At 39.5% G+C, this 23,947-nt stretch overlaps 1 protein-coding gene and 1 long non-coding RNA gene across 2 annotated transcripts in view; one reads left to right on the plus strand and one right to left on the minus strand.

Moving 5' to 3' along the window:
- Window positions 1–23,947, plus strand: part of LOC119661780 (protein phosphatase 1 regulatory subunit 14B) — a 150,653-nt gene that overhangs the window by 24,634 nt on the left and 102,072 nt on the right. The gene's annotated exons all lie outside the window — the stretch shown is intronic.
- Window positions 10,383–12,120, minus strand: LOC119661785. Its single transcript, XR_005250617.1, has 3 exons — window positions 11,857–12,120; window positions 10,636–10,767; window positions 10,383–10,545 (listed from the first exon to the last, which is right to left on the minus strand). It is a non-coding gene; the product is annotated as an uncharacterized LOC119661785 (long non-coding RNA).

The following is a 23,947-nucleotide window of genomic DNA, read 5'->3' on the forward strand; positions in this document are numbered from 1 at the left end:
TGTTTTAGTTTTTTAATCATTTATATATAAATACCAATTATGTATATATTTATATGCCTATGCTAATGAAGCTTTGGGGTAGTGCCTAATGCAGATAGATATATTTGTACATTAAACCAGCGGTATCAATATACGTACTGTATATTTACATATCTATGCTTTTGTGCACGGAGTAATTCCAAAATTTGTATACGTGCATGTATAAGTATAGTACTCGGTAATAGTCAATGTTTGTTTGTTTAGGCTGAGCATAATATCTACGTCTGTAATATGTACATATATCTTGTAGTTTGAAAAAAATGTATGAAAGAATATTTTAATTTCATACATACATACATTTTTTTTTTTTTGTGCGTACACGGAGGTGGGAAATCTTAGAAAGACACGTCCGCCGCAGCTCCGCCGCCCGAACGGCGGAACTACAGCGGGCGCGTGTGGGATTCACACCCACTAAAACCCATCCCCGGTCTCTCCAGCCCCAGCTCCGCGGGACCACCATTGAGGTATTACTTCGCGGGGTAGGTTTGCTCTTAAGCACTCATCCTTCTCCTATTTGCGGCTTTCCTCCTTCTTTGTTCCTTCAGCAACTCCTCCTGCATTTGGATGATTGCGGAGCCAACCGCAAGCCACTTCTCCTCGGACTCCACCATCTCAGTAACCAAGCTCTCCGGGGTCCCGCTCCTGCCCAGCACCAGGTTTAAACTCCTTCTCTCCATCGCAAATCGTGGGCAGTGAAACATCACATGCTCTGGATCCTCCGGTATGCCATTGCATCTGGGACAGTTCGGAGAATCATCCAACCCAAAGCGGTGCAGATACTGCCTGTAGCAACCACCGTGCCCCGTGAGGAACTGGGTAATGTGGTAGTTGGTCTCCCCATGTTTTCGCTCAAGCCACACCCTAATGTTGGGAATGAGCCTGTGCGTCCACCGACCTTTCGTAGACTCGTCCCATCTGCGTTGCCAGAGATCAAGCGACTCTAACCTTGCCGCATTTCTACGCTGTGCATGCCCCTCCATATGTCTTGCATTGTACAGGACACTCATTTCTTTGGCCAGAATGTCAACCGGGATCATGCCTGCCACCACCAATACTGCCTCATCTGATGTGGTTCTAAAAGCACTGCAAACCCTCAAAGCCATCCGCCGGTAAACCGAGTTCACCTGCTTCCGTCTCTGAGAGTTTGCAAACGCCTCTGCCCACACAGGCGACGAGTAGAGCAGGATGGAGCGCACCACTCCGACTAGGACCAACCTCCGGCAGTGTTTCGGTCCACCAATATTTGGCAACATTTTTGCAAGCGCCGTGGTGGCACTGGCTGCCTTTTGGCATGCATACTCTAGGTGTTCCCTAAAACTCAATTTGGTATCAATTATTACCCCCAGGTATTTGATAGCCGGCTTTGATACGACCGTATGTCCACCGACCTCCACTTCCACTCCACTACATACATAAGATGAACACAAAACCTTTATACCCGAAGCAACAGGTTCCGGTATTCGGACTCGTTTAAACTTGCTAACCACTTCACTTGAAGTTTTTATTTTTAATCTTTTTGCTTGGAACACAAAATATTCTAACCTAATTTTTCGGACTTAAGTTAGTTAAGAGTTTTTTTATTTTTTGCTAAATAATTCGTAATCGAATTTTTGAACCGGTAGTACTTTGAATATGTTTTCTGGGGATAGTTTTTAGTGTTTAAATTCGACTAATAGAAGTCATACCAGAAAGTCAAAAAAGACAACTTTGTGGAAATCTCTTTTAAAGGTAAATGATGATGAAAAACTTGAATTGGGAGGCTGACGATTTAATCTGCAATGTCAAGAAAACAAACCTTTCCCTTTTTGTCTGTTTGTCAACAATCGGAGAGTTAATTATTCCTGAAAGGGTGGAGGATTCTCACGGTACTAAAGTGCTGAGAACGGCCCGAGGCGACTATGTTTCAGGTTCCATAAACCTACGAAGAAAATTGTATTTTGTAATATCCTTCATATGGCGTAGAAATATGCAAAGTAAAAAAAATGCTTTTTGAAACTGCGCCTTAGGGCAGACTACCCTCTTATGGAAGCTTTGTGACCCTTTTCGGAGAAGGAGGACTCTTTGTTTTTCTTATATTTTCGTTAATTTTCCGTATAATGACAAAATTGGGTTAACAGTAGGTGGCCAAATTATTATCGCCACTTTTGAAAAAAAACATAATGTCAGTTTGCCTGCAATTAAATGTAACAAACATGTTATCAATTTTTAGAAATTAATTATGTTATCAAGCAGCATTTAATAGACATCTGAAATAGCTCCATAACGTTGAAAATAAAATAAACATTTAGTATTTAGTCAAGCCGTCTTTTGCTGGAATCATAGCTCTTAATCTTCATGGCATACTCTCAATACATTTGATGCAGTTTATTTTCATTTCATTGCTTCTATGGTTAACCACATTAAGGGCCTCAGTTCACTGTATATACTTATCATATTTTTCTTGAAAATATTGTGTTTTTAATTGATCCTCAAGGCTTTCCGTGGGGTTAAGTCCCGGTGAATTATCAGGCCGATTGAAAGCTTCTGTTTGGGTTTCTTTTTAAGGTTTTGTGTAAAACAAAACCTTATTAAAATCGATTCAAAGAACTCATTTTCGGAAATTACCCAACCTAAAAATCCGAAAAAAAATCAGAGTGGTGCGCCTAGATGAAATCTAGGCCTCAAAATATATCCCATTCCGATATCTGCTCAAATAAACTTACTAATAGTAACTTACTACTTTTTAGAAATTTACTGAAAAACCCCCCTTAAATTCATCCTAGAACTTCCGAATTTTGTACCCGCATAGAGGACAATATTTCCTATATACGTGGTAAATTTCGTGGAAATTTCGCAATTAACGCCAAAGTTATAGCAGTTCAAACTTAGCAATTTCGCGCGAATTTACTGCTTCCAAAGCCATGCAAATCAGATACTGACGTCATAATTACCCGGAATAATGGACATTCGGGTGAATTAAAGTCGCATTTGTGAAGAATCTATTTATCTGCAGCCCTTTTAAGGTTTTGTGTAAAACACTTATGTGAAATCTAATCTTCGAGAGATGTCGAAAGATTCCGGTATCTGCTCAAATAAATTTACTAATAGTATATTATCAACTTTTAAAAACTGACTAAAAACCTCCCCTTAAGTTCATCCCAAGTGTATTAAATTTTGCACCGACATAGAGGACAGTCTCGTGCATACATATGTCAAGTTCCATGAAAATCCAACTATTAGTGTCACAGTTATAGAAGTTCAAACTTATTAATTTCGTGCTAATTAACAGCATCCTAAGCCATACAAATAAGATGCTGACGTCATAATTAGCGAGAATAGTTGAAATTCGAGTGAAACATTAAAATGCCATTCAAGAAGAATCTAATTAATTGAAATAATAAAAACTTGTTGTTTCTTTTTCGTTGGTGTGGATATTTATTCTTGCAAATACCGATATTTCGGGAACCACTTGTTCCCTTCATCAGTGCTAACAAGTTTGCTCATTTGTAGACATTAAGGTTCTATTTATACTATTCTAAATCTATACTATATACTATGATATTATAATTATGGCTCCCCATACATGTAAAAGGGGGGTGTAAAATTCTTTTTCACCAAATATAGTCATGTAGGGTATCAAATGAAAGGTCTCGATCAGTACTTTTCGATGCCTATCTTACTTTTGAGATTTATTAAAGAGGCGGGGAGTGGGAGGGGTGGAAAGTGATGATTTCTTTAACGGAGCCATTCTCAGAAACTGCCCAACCGAAAAATCTGGAAAAAATCATGAAGCTACTTCTATACGATGCCCAGGCCTCAAAATACTCTCCATATCGACATCTGTTCAAATTAAGTTAATTATAGTATATTACCATATTTTTGGGAAAATTGAGTAAAACCGCCCTTAAGTTTATAAAAGTTTGCATTAATGCGTGAAACAATTTCTTTACGCAGTTCCCCATTGGCTGGTAGCATTGACTCGAGATATTTAAATTGCTGAGTTCTGGCAATGGCAGTAACCTGCCCTTTGAGATATTTAAATCGCTCAGTTCTGACAATGGCAGTAACCTACCCAGAACTGAGCGATTTCAATATCTCGGGTCAATGCTATAAGCCAATGCTCCTCAAATAGGGAAACACAAAACCTTTTATACCTGAAGCGTCATGCTTCCGGTTTCCCAACTTGTTTAAATTATATCATTCTTTGATCTTTTGGCATGAAGCAGAGGCGTTCACAAATATAGAGTTGTTTTTTGATAATCATTCGTCTCCTTTAAGTACCATTCTGGTTTCCAAGATCTGAAACAATTTCTTTACGCAGTTCCCCATTGGCTGGTAGCATTGACTCGAGATATTTAAATTGCTGAGTTCTGGCAATGGCAGTAACCTGCCCTTTGAGATATTTAAATCGCTCAGTTCTGACAATGGCAGTAACCTACCCAGAACTGAGCGATTTCAATATCTCGGGTCAATGCTATAAGCCAATGCTCCTCAAATAGGGAAACACAAAACCTTTTATACCTGAAGCGTCATGCTTCCGGTTTCCCAACTTGTTTAAATTATATCATTCTTTGATCTTTTGGCATGAAGCAGAGACGTTCACAAATATAGAGTTGTTTTTTGATAATCATTCGTCTCCTTTAAGTACCATTCTGGTTTCCAAGATCTTTATATATTAGTCCTGCCTCATTTTCTCTTGGACAATTTATAGGCTCCCTGTACTTGAATGGACGCTTGACCTTACGATACAATCTTCTTTGAGTTTTTCACCAGGTGTTCTTAAAAAACCTGATTTGTCGGTCGATGCATATATCAATGATTCACAGAAAGGCAAACTCAGAAAAAATTGTTAATTTTGGACTTTGGGAAACAGAGACTACATGGAAGCTAAATGGCTGATTATTTTTATTAAAAAGAAGTCTAGTCACCTTTTTCCAAACGTCATCAATCAAATTTAAATGGTATTTGTATCTATTGCGCCACTTTATCATTATCTCAGGTTGCAGAAGTGGTTTCTTTAATGGACGTTGAAATGAAAAACATGTCCCATTATGGTCATTGAACAAGCCTTTCTATTTTGGATACAAATATCCCTTATGTTTCGCTCACCTCTAGATGAGGTTGAACTTTTGCGACCACACTTGTCATCCCATTTTGTGGATTTTGCACTAACTTTCTGTTTGATTCTGTCTAAACCGCGGTCGCGAAACGCTTGATATCAATGCAATTGAGTTGTTTTATCCTAAAAAATCGACTTTTTTTTTCAGAAATTTTTTGCTGGAGTTATTTTAATTTTTCTCATAATCAATACCTATAAAATAAAAAGTATATATAACTGTGTCATTCATAGATTAATTCCAAAAACAAACTAACTAATGAATAAATAGGTACTTATCAAGGGGGAAAAATCACAAAACTTCATTAAAATCAATCAAGTAATTTGAAAATCAATGTTGAACACGTGTTCGTCCAAACAGCTATTATATCGTAAATAGCAGAGGTCACTATAAACTACGTTTAAAAATGCAGTGTCACCAGAACATTTAAAAAAAAATATAGCAAAGAAACATATATCTTTCAAAAACAATAATAACAACAACTAAATAATATACACTTAATATGAAAAAATATCATGTTCTTAAAATTATATGAAAAATGTAAGTGGCTCTAATAATTTAACCACCCTCTATAGTTATTACTTGCGTTATCTGGGCCACAATCACTGGGAACGGATAATAATTTTTGCTATGTACATCCTGCCCTACATATGTATACGTATATATATAAATAAATGATAAACGCGGTGACCTGGATAATATATTTGAAAATAAAAAAAAAATTCAGGGAAACCCCCTTAATTGCAAAAACCGTTTCCAAAATGGATTTATGAAAAAATGAAAGGAAAGAATTTCTCATTTGAATATTTCAGACCACCGCATTCAAAGTTAACCAGAAATGATGAGCTATTATATCAATTTATCGTGTTAATTAACACTGTGTCAATATAACATTAAATCATAATTTCTGATACCCAAACCCATTGAGTTTTGGAAAAATATTTGTGAAATGTTTCATAATTAATTTCCGCGTTTGCTGTTAGCATCTGAAACTCGACGTAATGTTGTTATAATCTAAAGGCTAAATCTAATCTAGACAATAATGCTTGCAAAATACACAGACATATTCCAGTTAATCTATTTTTTAAGCGTCTGCATGTATTCTCCCCATTATCGATTTTTCGTAAAAATTCACCTCCCAAGGCAAAAAGATGAATGAAATACTGTTCATATAACATTATGTGGTAATTGATGGCGTGTTTGCAAGTTGAGTAATTAAAACAATCGCATAATCGCCGCTAATCTTCTGCCCGTTTTGAACAAGTGGGGAAGAATGCTGTTATTGAGGAAATGCAGCAAAACAGAAACAACATGGCAAATGAGAATAGATAAATTGTTTACACATGTACGCACATATGCGGACTATTATGTAAGGGTGTAATTTAGTTCTATAGTTCAGAAAATTCTTTCAACTAATTGTAGAAGTTTCTCTTCATAAATTTAACACAAAAAAATTTGAAATCAGATTTTATATAATACTCTTCTATTTACTATTATTATTCTTGTTAAGGGCCAGTATCGTTAGTTTTTGGTTTTGTCGTATGTCCATTCTCTAAGAAAGAACCAAGGGTCCTTTCTGAGTTCTGGGAATAAATTGTTTTCACTGCGTTGACAACACGCAGAGTACGTTCCTGCGATTCTTATTCAATTTATTCGTTCAAAAAGTGTTCAACTCGTTCGAATCAAATGAAGACAAGAACTGGGGTAAATACTCAATTCAAGGTATGGGTACACTGCTTAGTATTTGTGTCCATTTCTTGATATAGAGAAAGGACTTGGCCGCATGTAACACAAACTCCTCGGGTGTGCTTTTGCAGCAATACCTGGAAATAGCTTGTCCGCTGCGTTAAATTGCTCTACAGCGAAGAACAAAGTGTGATAGATATATCAAAACCACTTCATATCTCTGTCGGTGTTAAACCCTCTCATTATTTCCTTTTGTTCTTCTTATGGACGTAGTAACACGCATTATCCAACATCCAAGACCTTTACATTGCTCTATGCAGACATTTTCCTAGCGTCTCATAACAGAGTCGATCTCAATCAACCTGTCCAAAAGTGGAAAGGTCGACTCTTGCAGTACGGTCTGAGGCTGAATCTTAAAGAAGAAACAGAATTTTTGACGACCGACCCTAATGTACCTATAATTGTCATTCGCAACGCTTTACCCAAAACTGAGTGATTTAAATATTTCGGATCAAGCCAATAGATCATGAAATTGTTTCAGGGATTAGCGCAATCTGGATGAAGTGTCGTTCCACAACTTTGGTTCTTTCCGATCGATACGTTCACGAATATCCCAAATCCAAAATCTACTGCATTTGTCCTACTGCCCTCTGTAATTCTGTGCTGGGTGATTACCGAAAAAGAGCATCGTCCCGCGTTAACAGAGACAAAAATATTACGTGGACCAGTGGCGTAACATGCCATGATTGCGATTAATATCGGGTTCACTGATTCACTGCGATAGAGTCATCCTCGATGGTCTGGACATGTAATTCGCGCTGACGAGAAGTCACTTGTTAAGATTGGTGTGAGCATCGAAGTCGATCGGAAATGACAAAAAGGATGGCCTGATTTGAGAACCTTTCGGCTTTATCTAGATCAAGCCGGGCAAAATGGCCTAGTTGAACAACACGAGCTGATCCTGCTTCCGACCGGACAAAGGCTAAAGGAAAAGGAGGTTAGTACTGTCAGTGGCGGTCAGCAAAATTAATACTTCGTTTTTCATCCTCATTATGTGCACCGAGACTTTTATCTCTGCAGTTTCGGCTTCCATGGTGGATGATAATATGGTAATAAGTTACTGATGTTAAGGCTACTTTTCTAATTGATTGGTCTTAATACTTGCCATCTGCGGGAATTAGGTACGATTTGGGGTGGTAGAATCGTATAGGTTATTTTTTATGTAACTCTATTATTGCAGAGGATAGTTCTGAGTACATTGCCACTAACCCTGATCCTTTGGCTGAGTTTGGGATTAGCATCATCACCATTATAAATGGCACAACAACCGGTGTCCGTTCTAGGCTTCTTGAGTAGAAATTACAAACGTCCGGGTTCAATTCATCATTTTTATATAACCGGAAACACGACAAGGTTGCGAATTATATCGAACTAAAAACCGCCAATACTTCAAGCCCAAATCAAAATCAAGTAGATCTGGACTTAGGGTGCCTGATATCCCAAAGAGAAAAGTTTCTCCATTCATTGTATAGAGAGAAAATCTGACCTGTTGTGGTGTTGTCCAGAGTGAAGCCTTTCTGGTACGGGCCGATGAAGTCGTGGGCATATGGGGTTATTCGCCCCAGCAAAATAGCGGAGAACATATTATAGATGATACTCAGCAATATGATAGCTCTACAACTGCTGCCCTGTGCGATATCTCCTCTTTCGTTGCCGGGCGTAAGGCATTCATTTTCTGTCCCAAACCCCCAATAGTTTGCCACCTTCATATTTACCCAATTCGGTGGTAATCCCATCGGCTCCTGGCTACTTATGATTCTGATGCCGATGAATTGTAAGAATTCTTTCTTCTGTGTGTGGTGATGCAGCGGCACCTCCAAATCGCAGATATTCTGGTTGTTGAGCAGTGAAAATACTCAGCCCATCGCTCCAATATACCCTTATGATCGCAAATCAGGTTCCCTCTTTGTTTCGACAAAATGGGCATTAGGGTGTATATGTCTTCATCTTACTGATTGGTTGGTAAAACTTTCGCTGTGGTTATTGCCACTTCCATTTCTCGGTGTTACAGATGGCTTTGTTTGTAACCTGCGCGCTATGTCAATGAGATATTGGCCTAAATGTATACTAGCCCCCTGTATTTTCTGACAGTTGATCAATTTGGTTGAAAGTGGTCCCATGTGGAGTGCAATGCTTTCCGTGCAAACCAGATACATCCAATTACAATTTCATATGACGCTGGCAGTTGGATAATCCACAGTGCTTGGTCATTGATTATTTTATGCAAGCTGTGTCCGGATAACTGAGTGATTAGAGCGCAGTGCTGTCGTACGGTCGCGGTTCAAATTTCACTGGTGGCAGTAGTATTTGTATCGTGATTTGACGTCGGACACCAGTCGACTCAGCTGTGAATGAGTGCATAGTCGGTTCCTGTCCAGTGCATCTTTTGCAACGCTGTGACATTATTGTTATATTGATACAGGGCAGGCTCTTGAACTGTACATGCAACAGTGCACAATTTATGAGAAAATACGCAAATCATTTGTCCTTTTTCATTACCGGGTCCGCCGTTGTTCAGTCAACGGAGTCCGAGGTTCATGCCTTAACATCATAGGTTTTTTCGGTTAGGTTGTCAAACCTACACCAACTAACAACATCCAAGACTTGTTGGTACAGTTTGTCAGGTTTTTTTGGCACCTAAGACTCGTCTTCTTCGTTCTCTGTCTGCAGTCTGTGCCAGAACTGCAGATCTGGTGATGTTGGTTAAGCAAATGTTTCCCAGGTTTTCTACTCGATCATAGGTACCAAATCGGACCTATAATACCATTTGATCCCGATGGGTTTAGTGTGCTATATGTAAAGTTAAAATAATATCGAAATTTGAAATCTTTTGACATTGGCATCAAGCCTAGGTTCACTTGTCAAAATGAATATTTTTAACATTTACCTGCCTTATCTAGATATTGAACTCCACCAATTTTTCGCAATAACATACATCTATCACCAAAAAATTTTGCGCACTTGTTCATTTGCGTATTTTTTTCATACTTCGACACATTTAACGGAGACTAAAGGGAACTATTTATACAATATTGCTCGGAAAGACCATCTACTACGATGAGCAATTAAATAGCTCATTTATTGTGAAAACCTTCGCTGGGGATTAGAAAAAGTTACGACAAACGGCATTGTTTGAATTGTACGCATAATTTTACAGAAAAATTGTCTTTGGAAACTATGTAAGGATTAAGTTCCACACAAGGTTTAAGCATTTATAACGCGGTGTTTCAAATCTACCGGACAAATTGTATGCCAGGAATGTTTTTTACCCAAGAAAGGGCTTTTAATTACCACAGTAGTCACTAGCGAAGTGAATCGTGAAGCATATTATCTAAGTGGATGTAATTTTAAAGCTTGGGCATACATTATTTACGACCAACTTACAAGTGAAGGATATAAATCTTTTTTTTATATCCTGCTCGATTTAATACAAAATATGCCACTTACGAAAGAGAAGAGGATGTATTTTCAATATAATCGGACAATTACATTTTTTCTTAGATAAAAATATCATGAACCATGCATGCATAGATCGTGATGGCTCCGTACGATGCCCTGCAAGAGCGCCCGATTTAAATCCTCTAGACCACTTCCTGTGTGGATACTTGAAAGGAATAGTCCATAAGAGCCAAGGTCCTCAGAACTTTTAAAATAAGTAATGTTACTGCAAACATTAAGCAGAACAAAAAATTAGGCGATGGCGGCTTTAAGGTTTCTTACCAGGGCAGAGCTAAACCATCAGAAGCTGCCTCACCTTTGCCCTGGGAGCAGCGTGACCGAAGCGACTCGCAGATGTGAAGTGATGTAAAAGCTAGGTCCAATAAAGTTAATGATAGCATATTACCATATTTTAGAAATTTACTCGATGATCCTCCTTAAGTTCATTCTAGAAGAACAAAATATAAATATAATATATAATAATATATTAGATATAAATCTGGAAAATTTGAAGGCAACCCAACTATTATTAACAAAGTTATAGAAGGTGAAAGTTTTGCATTTCACGTAAATTTATTGCTGAGACGTGTATGACGTTATTATATAAAGTGAACTCATATGAATGGCGTAGTTGGAGTTTGGAATCAAGGAGTATTTTGATTTTTAGCTATGTGGGAGTGGGAAAACGTGCTGATTTGTTTAATTTTTCGAGCCGTTTTAAGTTTATTTCGAGGGCTAATCCGATTATTTCACTGCAATCTGTTCCAGTTTTCTTTTCTCCCACTTCTTACTGTCCTTTCTGAACTTCCAGTCTGCTCATAGAGTTTAATGAACGTCGCACAGTCGACTTATTTTTAAGGTTTTGTGTAAAACAAAACCTTATTAAAATCGGTTTACTGTCTTTCTGTCAAACGCACACGCACCAAATTTGGTAGAAAAGTGGGAACTGCGAACGTTCACACATACAGTGAGTTACATCATTCGACGTCGAACTTAAGGGGGGTCTCCATACATGCAAAAGAGGGTGTACAGTTTTCGTTCACTCAATATGATTATAGTTATAGTACTAAAGACCCTAACCAATCTTAGTCTTAGTTTTGACATTTGCTGGGAAGCTGGGGAGTGCGGGGGGTCGAAAGTGATCATTTCTTTCACTGACCCATTCTTAGGAACTACCCAATCGAAATGCTCCGAAATGCCCTTCATACCGATATTCGTTCAAATAAAGTTAATAATTGTATATTACCATGATTTTTAGTAATTGACTGCAAAGCCTCCTTAGGTCCATCCTAGAATCGCGAAATTTGCAGCAATGTATGCTATAACATAGAGCATGATCCTACCATGTTTGGTGGAAATCGCACAATTATTAACAAAGTCATAGGAGGTCAAATTTGTCGCTTCTGTACAAATTCAAGACTTTCAACGTAAATATCACCCGAAAGTAAATATTCTCACATAATATATGCATATATTACATGTTAGATGCTAATGGGACAAATGTTTTTATAAAAGAAATACACAAAACCTTTCATACCTGAAGTGTTCAGCTTCCGGTTTCCCGACTTATTCTTTATTCAGCGAGCTATCTCTCGCACAGATGAAGACTCTTCCTTGCAAACTAGAATTCTCTCCTTTTCTTCTGCACTTAATTTTCCTTTCCGGTTCATTAAAATGCGTTTAATTTCGAAAAACTCACTTAACATTTACTGGAAAGCAACCGAATTACTCGAATCCTCGACATTTAGTGAATAAAATCAGATATCAGATATCCGTTAAATAATAGTTTGGTTGGTTAGGTTTACCTCCATTGGGAAAACGAGTTGAAAGAAACCAGAAAACCCGGTTTATAAGGGGTGTACAATCTTTTTTTGTCAGGGAGTTATGTTATTATAAGAGGACGTAGATACATTGTCGGATTTTCCGTTATATTGTTTCGAAAAAGGTTACTTAGTCAGCTAATAGGCGAGAACTTTGCTTCATGGTCACGATTGATGTAATGGGGAAAATGATTGAAAGAAAAGGGTGAAACACGTAATGATCGCCTTTGAGCCCGTTTGGTGGATTGACCCTCATCTGAATGTTGGCTGCATTATTGTTATCTTCTGCAGACTGCTTTTGGGTCAAGGCAAAACGGGTGAAAGTAATGTTATTTTAGAAAATACGAGCAGAGACAATTTAGTGCGATTCTTATCTTATCATTTTAATTGAGCGATTAATCTCAAGTGAATGAGGTTAATGATTCCTTAAAATAGATCGGCATATATTTATGTATATGCTAATTTTCGCATGCAAATCTGATAGTACAAATGAGAATTTGCATAATATTAAAATATTCTAGAATTTCTGATTTGATGAGTTTGGTGATCTTTTCCACGATTGTTATGTTAACAGTCTGTGGTAAAAGTAGACCAGTTGATGTTCGGAAAATGTTAATGAACATGAAAAACCAGTACAGAAAGTCAAAAACTCAGATTAGAGGGCATAACTCACTGTTTAGGCATCTTTGGTTCTCAGAGCATGAATCGAACGTGCTTATTGATTATGCCAGATTGCCTGGTTCCTCTGCTGACGACATCGTCTCACTACCACAAATTCCTAACATAGGCGGATATGTAATGTACTTTAAACGACGAGCTACAAATAAATCCTCCTTCTTGAAAACATGATTGGATTAATAAGATCCGAAAAATTGTTAGAAACTTCTAGACTCCGCCGGAATAAAGATTCCTGTAAATTTACCACATCTCCGGTCTTAAGATTTCGTTGGACATCAACAGTAAAAAATGTACCACCTCAGTACTGCGGTATATAAAGTTCTAATAGGTACCATGCATGTTCCAATACTATTATACTGCCCAGCATGACCTGTATCTTCTTGGGATTTTTTTTCGATCGCCATTATAACAGCCAAATTGAAGAAGTACCTCTTTGAAGGTACATTTATTAATTTGATGCAGAGCAGAGGCCGTGGCGGGTAACTCATTCATTTGAAATTTGAGCCCATACGTGGCTAGTCTTGTCTGAGTTGGTGTTTATGTGTTGAAGAATTTGCGCGATGTTACCTTGAACTCGGTGGTGTTAAAGCGTGAAATGTAATTATCCAACATGTACTTGTATGACCGCTTCGGAAAAGAGGAGAATGTAAATGTAGAGTATTCCAGCATTCCTTACATTGAACACTATACATATGTATGTATAATGTAATTGAGGTAGTTATATCTGCTCATAATTGTTAAGTGCGGAAACACATTCTAGCTAAAGCTACATTAATGCCTGACGAAGGACCAAAGTTGAACCGATTTCAGAAAGACTGTGTTCAAAATTGTTGGATCTTTTTCTTTACAGTCCAAGGAATGTACATAAGAAGTGGGAGAATATCAGTGTTAAATGTGCAAAAAGTGAAATTTTGTAATTAAACAAGCAAAGCGCAACTGCGTTAAAGCAGCTTGAAGACGTGGCTACGTACTAAAAGGTTGTTGTTCGGGATTCACGCTGGTAGCGGCTAATTTTTTTGTTTTGAAGAATGGATGGCATATGATATGATCCAATATTTTTGTAATCAGCTTTTAGAAAAGCACAATTCGAGCTACTTTGCTGCACCCACAGTAAGTTGCATAGTCGTACCAAATAAGGCTGTATTATGAACTGACTGTAGATGTTCCGTAGTCCTCCAGCGCGATCGCTCTACTCCTCGACAAAACATGTACATTTTATGGAACCACAGTTATATTCGATGCGTTTCTGCACCAATAGCTCCAGCTGTGTTGATGATTTTTAAACGTCTAAGCCTTCGAACTGTGTCGAATCTTATTGCAACAAGTCTTGGTAATGAAAAGTTGTATTTTGGAACTGAGCTCGTTGAACTTATTGCCGATTCTATTACGCAGCGACCAAGACAGCGCCGTCACAGTCTTGTCAGGACAGTTTTACTCTAGAAAGATCCTTTCCCGCTTGCGAACCGTCTTACATCAATAATACAATTTCGGTTCACACATAGGAACTCATTTCCTTTCGATTTTTAAGTATTTAAGTATTGGTTTATTCTTATTTTAAGTTTAAAATGTTCAGTTTGGGCCATGTACACTGCTTTATGCAGATAATGTCTTCCTAGCATCTAATAGCAAAAATGATCTCGAGCAGCTTGTTCAAAAATAGGTGGATCGCCTCACGCAATACGGTCTCTAATTGAACCTAAATAAAACTGAATTTTTGACGATCGATCCTCATGAAACAGCACCTACCCAGAACTGAACGATTTAAATATTTCAGGTCAATGCTTTCAGCCAATAGAAACTACGTTATGAAATTGCTTCACGTATTAACGCAACCTGGATAAAGTGGCATTCTACAACTGGTGATCTTTATGATTGAGGTATCAACGAACGTCTCAAATTTAAAATTTACCGAAATGCCGTCCGTACGGTTCTGAGTGTTGGCCGACTATGAAAGACTATAAAAGTGCCATGGATAACACGGTTGGTTTTCGCATTATTGATCCTTATGGCTCAGGTAGTATCTGTAAAGATATGCCAAGTTAACATCAATTTGTTTTCAATTTCTTTGTAAGAGTCGAAGGGCTTGGAAAAAAATGTAAGCAGACTAAATGGTTGTCGGACAGGGCCATGGCTGGGTTATAAGGCGGGTGAGCCAAAAATTCCCAGCCGCTGTTTTCCAAATGCTGTTTGACTGGTGTTGCCACTTGAGGCCGAGCGTTATCATGATGGAAAATTATGGGATCTTCTCTGGGCGTTTTTCGGCTATTGGTCTCCTCAAACAAATTGTGTTCGGTAGAGTTCTTCATCGATGGTTTCACTCGGATTTAGTAGCTCATAATATCATCAGATCCCACCAAATAGAGAGCATTATCTTCGCGCCATGGATATTCGGCTTTGCCGTTGATTTGGTTGGTTGGCCGGGTTTCCCATAGAGTTTTGCGCTTGGGGCGGTCATTATGAATCTATTTTTCATCACCAGTAACAATCCGATGCAAAAATGACTTCCTTTTGTGGGGTTCCAGTAGCATTTCGAATATACAAAATCACCTTTCAACGTCTCTTGGCTTCAGTTCATGTGGCACCAACTTTCCTTGTTTTTGAATGTATCTGGCTGCTTTTAACCGTTTTGAAATGGCTGTTTGAGCGACTTCCAAAGATTCTGCAAACTCTTCCTTTATTTGGCATCAATCTTCTTCGAGTAATGTTTCATTTTCAAACTTTTTTGGCTGCCCAGGACGTTCACCTTTGGCGTTCGCTTAGTTAGAGCATGTTCACCATAAACTTGCACCAAAATACGATGACTTTCGGCAGCAGTTTTCTTCATATTAAAGTAATGAAGAGGAACTCCCCGCAAAAACACTTTTCCAGGCGCAAAGTTCGACATATTTGGGTGAAAAAAAATTCTTGGATGGAATAATAATAAAGTTACGCCATCTCTTAGCAAACGGCACGAATTAAGTTCTTGGTTTCTTGCGAAGAGGCCTACCTTTTAGTTTCCCATTCAGTTGCTTTCCGTTTTCCTATTTATATATGATTGGCATTCACCCTTGGTGAGGTACAGCGGGTCAGCCACACTTACGCCCTATCGTCCGCGGTTACCTGAAATGTGCTTCAGCTCCCGGGACGACTTCCCGAGATGCTCGCACTCCTCCTCCACTGTTCTGCGCCAAGTGCCCTAGAGGCGGCCCGTCGTCGGTCATCTTGAGAGAGTGGATTCCACAGCATTGCAATTATCACCACTCTTCAAAGTGTGACCTATCCACTGCCACTTCCATCTTCCAATCACAATGCGTACGATTGCCAAGCCTGTGCGCCGACTAAGTTGCTTGTTTGAGATAGTGTCAGGCCAACACAATCCGATAATACGACGCAGAGAGGTATTGACGAAAGTTTGCAGCTTTTGGATAACAGTGGAGTTCACTTTCCATGTGCTACTCCTACGAGTATATAGCAACACAGAAAGAACACTAGCACAGTCTCAATTTTATCTTGGTGTTGAGATAACTGTATCTCTAAATTTTAGACAGGGTAGCAAAAATGCTTCTTAGATATACAAATTAATCGACGCTTTCAATGCTCTGCCCATTAATGCAGATAGGAAGAGTGCGATGGCCCGTCAGACTGGGTTTTGTTGATATTTATCTTCACTCCAACCCTACTTGCCTCTCTTTCCAAATCCAGAGCCTTTTGCAAAGGTCCACGACCCGGTGAGAGAGGAAGCAGATGTCATCAGCATAGTCGGGGTGTTTGAGGAAAGATGTCATCGTCCATTGAATTCCTTCACCTCCTCCGGACAAGGCAGCATGCAGAAGGTTATCCATAACAAGAAGAAATAAAATCGGTGACAGGATGCAACACTAGCGAACTGCGCTTTGAACCTAGAAATCCTCCAAGGCTTTGCCATCATATTACATTACATTACAGAATAGCTGTTAGTCTCTCCGGAATGCCCCTCCTCTCCCCTGCTCTCTATCGATTAAGCTTTCGAGCTGTTCTTTGCTGCGTTCCAGGATTGTTTTAAGTATTATCTTTGCGGCGGCAAAGAGTACGCAGATACCCCTCCAATTGTCACACTCAAAACGGATCTGCTTCTTTGGGATCTTGACGATCAACTCCTTCTTCCACTCACTGGGAAATGTTTATTTCTTTATTGTCAATCTATATTTATTCTTTGGAACCTTTTTCTGTTCTGTATTAATTAATGGTGTCAGGAGTTTTTGTCACGTTTCCGAGGTCGTCCTATTTCTACCTTTGAAATCTCCTATTTAAAGTACAGCAATGATTTTACGTGGGACGGAGTTTTCGTAATACTATGTTCCTCCGGCAGGAACGGGTAGAGCAACTATTTTTGAGACAGTAAACTAATGCTACTAATGGACCATATTGAGTTTACGTCATGGTGTTTGTATCATTACAATTATACCTTTGGGAAAAACTCGTAGTAGTATAAGTAAAGTACCAATTTATGAAAAACTTCACGACTCCAAATAAAGGAACTATTAAGTCAACGGGGAACTTCAAAGTTGCCTTTCCACAAACAGGGGCGCCAAGAAAATCAAATGTTAGTTTTTTTTTATAAGAGAGGAGTTATCCATTCAGAATTTAGTCCACAAGTTCAAGCAGTTAACCGAGGTTTCCACCTGAACATTTTGAACAATTGAACTTCAGTGTTCAACGCAGAAGGTATTATTTGTGGCCATCGAGCGATTGGGGCTTCCATCAAACACATGAAAGATGTCTACAGATCGACCTTCCAAGTTTGTCCTGTTTCCGATTACTTCGAAAACGCTCATCTCTGCGAAAGAATCGAGTGCATTCTCAACAGTGAATTTGGTACGAGATACTGAGTGCCTTTTCTTTACATTATGATAAATGAGAATGCTTAAAGTTGGGATCCCCACCTCGTCAGCGATCTATCGCAATTTCATAATCTGTGTCTTCAAAGTTTGTTCAAAAACTGCACACTATACTGAAGGAGTAAGTGTTTCTCGCAAATTCGCAAATTAATACTGTTCCTATGCCATGTTGACTTGATTCACAATAGACGGAGCAAGGTTTGGAGAAAGTCCTGCTTTACAAGATTGGAGCCAAAAGTAGATTTATTTTTAGTGCGCCAAAGACTAGCTAAAATAGACGACGTCGAGGAGTTCCAGAACTCGCCCTTCTTTCTTAGGATGTGTCTTTCCAACTGAGCTTAGTATCGAGTTTCATGCCTAGATATGGCGAATTTAGCTGGATTCTTTTTAAGGTTTTGTTTGTAAAACAAAGTTCTCATGTATTCCTCGGAAACTTGGGTTCTTGGATTTTTTGATTACTAAGCGCAGTTTTGATTTTATAGAATGACACGCAACATAGATCGAACAATTTTCAATACTTTTACTTGAAAATTTAACCACATCTTCACAGCGCAATGATGTATGGTAGTTTTGATTCATTCTAACTAATTTATTGACCGTTGAAAGTAATTTTTTGCTGGTGAAAATTGAGCAACTTTAAGCAAACACTCGCCAATACTTTAAAAATTCATATATTTCTAAAATTGCGTACATCCGTCTCTAGTTCACTAATCTCTAATAGTTTAAAGCAGTTTTTTGTCTAGTTTTGAATTAGGATTCGATAGACTTCAGGAGTATTGCTGCAGTGGTGCCATATTCATATAAATGAAAGGTCTCGATTTGTACTTTCCGAAACTGCCATTAGTTTTGGCATAAATTGCATAGTGCGTGAGTGAGGAGTCAAAATATGCGCACTTGAAGTGAGACAGGACTCATTTTCGGAAACTACCCAACCTAAAAATCCGAAAAAAATCAGGGTGGTGCGCCTAGATGAAATCTAGGCCTCAAAATATGTCCCATTCCCATGTCTGCTCAAATAAACTTACTAATAGTATATTACTACTTTTTAGACATTTACTGAAAAACCCCCCTTAAATTCATCCTAGGACTTCCGAATTTTGTACCAGCATAGGGGACAATATTTCGTATATATGTGCTAAATTTCGCAGAAATCAGGCAGTTAACGCCAAAGTTATAGCAGTTCAAACTTAGCAATTTCGCACGAGTTTACTGCTTCCAAAGCCATGCAAATCAGATGCTGACGTCATAATTACCCGGAATAATTGACATTCGCCTGGAATATTAAAGTCACATTTATGAAGAATCTATTTATCTGCAGCCCTTTTAAGGTTTTTTGTAAAACACTTATGTGAAATCTAATTTTCGAAAGATATCCCATTCCGGTATCTGCTCAAAAAATTTACTAATAGTATCTTATCAACTCTCCTTAAGTTCATCCTAAGTGACATAGAGGACAGCCTTGGGCATACACATGCCAGGTTTTATGAAAATCCAACTATTACTGGGAAAGTTATAGCAGTTCAAACTTATCAATTTTGTGCTAATTAACAGCATTCTAAGCCATACAAATAAGATGCTGACGTCATAATTAACGAGTATAATTGAAATTCCAGTGAAATATTAAAATTCCATTCAAGAAGAAACTAATTCTCCCTAGGCCTTTTTTATATTTGATGTTGGTTAAATTGTTTTCATTCGCTAATAATATTAATCTGAGGGCGTGAAGCGTATGAGGTTGACCATTGTTAACACAGGGCTTTCCATCAAGTGATTTATTTAAATCGCTTTCTAGAAAATAGAGGGCAATGGAGTTTTTAGCTATATTACACGGAGCTGTCGTGCACTCGTCGCTCCTCACATCTTTTTCTTTTTCTTCAGCCTTCAGTTCACAAGCGGGGTCGGCTCGTGGTGATCGGTTTCGTCATTTTATTTTATCAAATGCCTGATCAGGATGTAATCACGAGACCTTTAAATCCCCATCCAGCGTATCAAGCCACCATTGTTTTGGCCGACTTTTTGGTTGCTTACCATTGCTTTCGATGTTCTGATCAATACTGGTTGTTGAATTCTCGTTCGCGTGAATTACGTGACCACACCATCGAAAACGCCTCTCTTGCAGTTTCTCCACGATCGATGCAAACCCATGTCGATCGCGGATATTCTCATTTCAGACGTAATCAAAACGTGTTACGCCACCAGTGCAATGCAACATCTTCGTCCCCATTACCGCAAGACGCCGTTCATTGTCCTTTATAGTCGGCCAACTCTCAGAACTATAGAGAGTGGCAGACTGACGACATTGCAGTAAATTTTAGAATTGGGACGCGCGCTGATACGTCGATCACAAAGAACACCAGTTGGGGAATGCCACTTCATCCAGGTTGCATTAATGCGTGAAACAATTTCATTACGCAGTTCTCCATTGGCTGATAGCGTGTACTCGAGATTTTTAAATCACTGAGTTCTGACAATGGCAGTAACCTGCCCTTCGAGATACTTAAATCGCTCAATTCTGGCAATGGCAGTAACCTGCCCAGAACTGAACGATTTCAATATCTCGGGTCAATGCTATAAGCCAATGGAGTACTACGTTATGCTCCTCACATAGGGAAACACAAAACCTTTTATACCTGAAGCGTCAAGCTTCCGGTTTCCCGACTTGTTTGTATTTGCTGAAGCTTAACTTCTTCACATTTGCTAATAATATTGAACTCCGAGGGTGAAACGTGTAAGGTTGAATATTATCAATTTGCAGGTCAAATTATTTGTGTAAAGGGATCCTTAAAAAATAGGGCACAATTGAATATTTAACTACGTACATTCGAAACTGCCATGCGCTTATCGTTCCTCACATAAGGAGACACTAAACCTTTTACACCTGAAGCATCTAACTTCCGTTTTCCGACTTGTTGTATTTGTTAATTAAGGCCTTTACCGTATTTGTTAGAAAGTTTAGGGTTTTTTGCCTTTCCGTTGTGCGGTTTCTTTACCATAGTTTGCGAGCTTTATGTTTCTCTGCAATTAGTTCAGTTTTTTTCAGTCCATGATGAACAGGAGTGTTTTTCCAAGGCACCTCTTGTATCTTCATCGTTAGCAGATCGATTTGCTTCTCGAGTTGATAAGCACTAATGACCAGGTCATTTATACAAACGTTTACTTGGATGTAACTTTTGAATACCGCTCATTTTGTATGTGTATTAGTCAGCCTCTTTTCTTCTCACTTGTTCGCTGACCAACATCATAACAGACGAGTGATCGGACATTATATTGGGTTGGGCGAAAAGTAATGTCGTATTTGTGATCAAATTTTAACGCTTCATTTAACATACTTAGAATTATCCGATTTAAGTTAAATATGGGCCGTTTTGCTCGCAAATTTGTTACCATTATCCCCCTCTTATGAAACCCCCTCCTTATTTGCAAGAAACTCAGACAGCCACTTTTCACAAGCCTCTTTTGAGGCGAACTTAGTAACACCAAGAGCGTTTTGTATGAACCGGAAGAGATGGTAATCACTTGGTGCCAGGTTCGGACTATACGGTGGGTGCGATAGGACATCCCATCCGAGCTTCCGTAGCTTCTGGCGGGTCATCAAAGATGTGTAAGGCCGAGCGTTGGCCTGGTGGAACAGAACACCATTCCTATTGACCAATCCTGGCCGCTTCTGGTCAATCGCCTGCTTCAAACAGCCGAGTTGCTGACAGTAGAGGACTGAATTGAGGGTTTGCCCATAGTTGAGCAGCTCATAGTGGATGACTCCCTTCCAATCCCACCAAACACACAGCAAAACCTTTCTGGCCGTCAATCCGGGCTTGGCAATGGTTTCGACCACGATCTTTTTCGCTTGAGGTTTTCATACGTGATCCACTTTTCATCACTAGTCACCATCCGCTTCAAAAATGGGTTGAATTCGTTCCGTTTCAGCAGTGAATCGCAGGCGTTGATTCGGTCCAAGAGTTTTTTTGCGTCAACTCGTGTGGTACCCAAACATCCAGCTTTTTTTGGAATCCGATCTTCTGCAAATGGTTCCAAACGGTTTTATGGTTCTTACGCAGTTCCTGGCCAATCGAGCGAATGCTCACATGCCGGTCTACTTGTCTGATTTCGCCGATTTTATCGGTTGCTACGACGATTAGCCTACCAGTACGGGGTGTATCTTCGACATCCACTACACCAGAACGAAATCGATCGAACCAACGCCGTGCTGTGCAAATCGTTGCAGTATCGGACACATAAACTTCACAATTTTTTTGGCCACCTTCGTTGCTTTTCTGCCTCTCAGGTAGTAAAAATGTAAAATATGACGAATTTCTTGCTTGGTGGACTCCATCTTTGACGCGCTATAACTTGAGACTGAAACGTACCATCATAAAACACCTGTAGCCCAGATTGTCGTCTTCAAATCGCCGTATAGTATGACCCGATGCGACAAGTACAACACAAGATATTGTAGTGTCTACTACAATATATATTAAAACTAGAACGGCTCGGGATCTTACTTGTTTATTAGCTTTAATACGATTACATTTGTAAAACTAAGTTCACTCTTGTCGTAACAACTCTCTTCGTATGAGTGTCCTTTGTATCGCGATCGCCGGTTATTTAATCCTTTGCATTACTTCCAATATCAAGCACTGACTCTCACGGCGCTGTGTTCGTTAGAATGCAATTCAGGGCTGCCACAGTACTTCCCCCCTAAGCATTTGTCTCGAATCGTACTTTTTTTGTTTTGGCTCCAGAATATGTTTTTCGAACCAGTGGTCGTGGTGCTATTAATTTTGCGTTGTCTGGCAAAAAATCCAAATTTTCATTCAAGATAAATGCTGGTTTCAGTCTTTCTATTGAAACGTTAATTTCTTTTTCGTCTTTTTAAGGTTTTGTGTGAAACAAAACCTTATTAGAATCGATTCGATGTCTGTCTGTCCGTCTGTCTGTCTGTCTTTTTTTTTTTCTTTTTTTTTTTTTTGTTGAGGAGGTGGAAATCTTCAAAAAGACACTGGTCTGGACACACCAGCGTGTGGGATTTTTACCCACTAAAACCACCCCCGACTCCCTCCCTGCCCCGCGGAACCACCATAAGGTATTACATCACGGAGCGGAGTCAGCTCACTCTAGCTTTGTCACCTTTCTTCTATACGCGGCGCACGTGACCGCGCTTTTCTCCTTTCCTCTGCCTTTCGCAATTTATCTTGAATAGATGCGATCATGGAGTTGACCGCATCCCAATTCTTTTGATGTGCTAGCATTTTCGGTACCAGATTTTCTGGTACCAGCACCTCTCCTAGAGTCTCCTCTAGATTCCTCCTTTCTTCCACAAATCTCGGACAGTGGAAGAATACATGCTCTGGGTCCTCTGGGACTCCATTGCAATTTGGACAATCGGGTGAGGTCTCCAATTTAAACCTGTGAAGGTATTGGAGATATCCTCCGTGTCCCGTGAGAAACTGGGTGAGATTATAATTAATCTCACCGTGTCGTCTCTCCAACCACTCCTTGATGGCAGGAATGAGCCTGTGCGTCCACCGGCCCTTTCCCGAGCGTTCCCACCGCTCTTGCCATCTATTTATGGATCTCTCCCTCTCAGCGTTCTTCGTCCGCGATGAGGAAGAGGTTGGCTTTGCATTGTATATATTCGCCATCTCATCTGCCAAGATGTCAATCGGCATCATTCCAGAGATGACGAATGCTGCATCATCTGAGACAGTCCTGAAGGCAGAGCATACCCTCAGGGCTGTCCTCCTGTAGACTGAACTCAGTTTGGTAGCATTCCCTGACATCCACAACGCCTCCCTCCAAACTGGAGTCGCATAGAGCATGATCGAGGTCACCACTCTGGCTATAAGCAACCTAGAGGTATGCCGTGGCCCTCCCACGTTCGGCATCATCCTCGCCAGGGCCATACTAGCAGTGGATGATTTATCACAAACATACTGTAAGTGTTGCTTATAGCTGAGCTTCCTGTCTATCACCACCCCCAAGTATTTGATGGTCGGCTTGGAAGTGATGATATGATTCCCGATTCTAACACAGGCGTAATTTCTCTTCCGGCGCTTCGTGATGAGGACCGCTTCTGTTTTTTCCTCCGCAAGCGTCAAACCAGAGCTCTCCAACCAGCATTTGACAGCACTGATTGCCTCGCTTGAGTATAACTCAGCATCTTCAAGATGCTTTGCGACAACAACCAGTGCTATGTCGTCAGCGTAACCCACCACTGTGGCTTCCTCCGGAAGGGGAAGATTAAGTACATCGTTGTACATGATGTTCCACAGTAGTG

The sequence above is a fragment of the Hermetia illucens genome, chromosome 1 (genome assembly GCF_905115235.1).
Source record: "Hermetia illucens chromosome 1, iHerIll2.2.curated.20191125, whole genome shotgun sequence".
Lineage (NCBI taxonomy): Eukaryota > Metazoa > Arthropoda > Insecta > Diptera > Stratiomyidae > Hermetia > Hermetia illucens.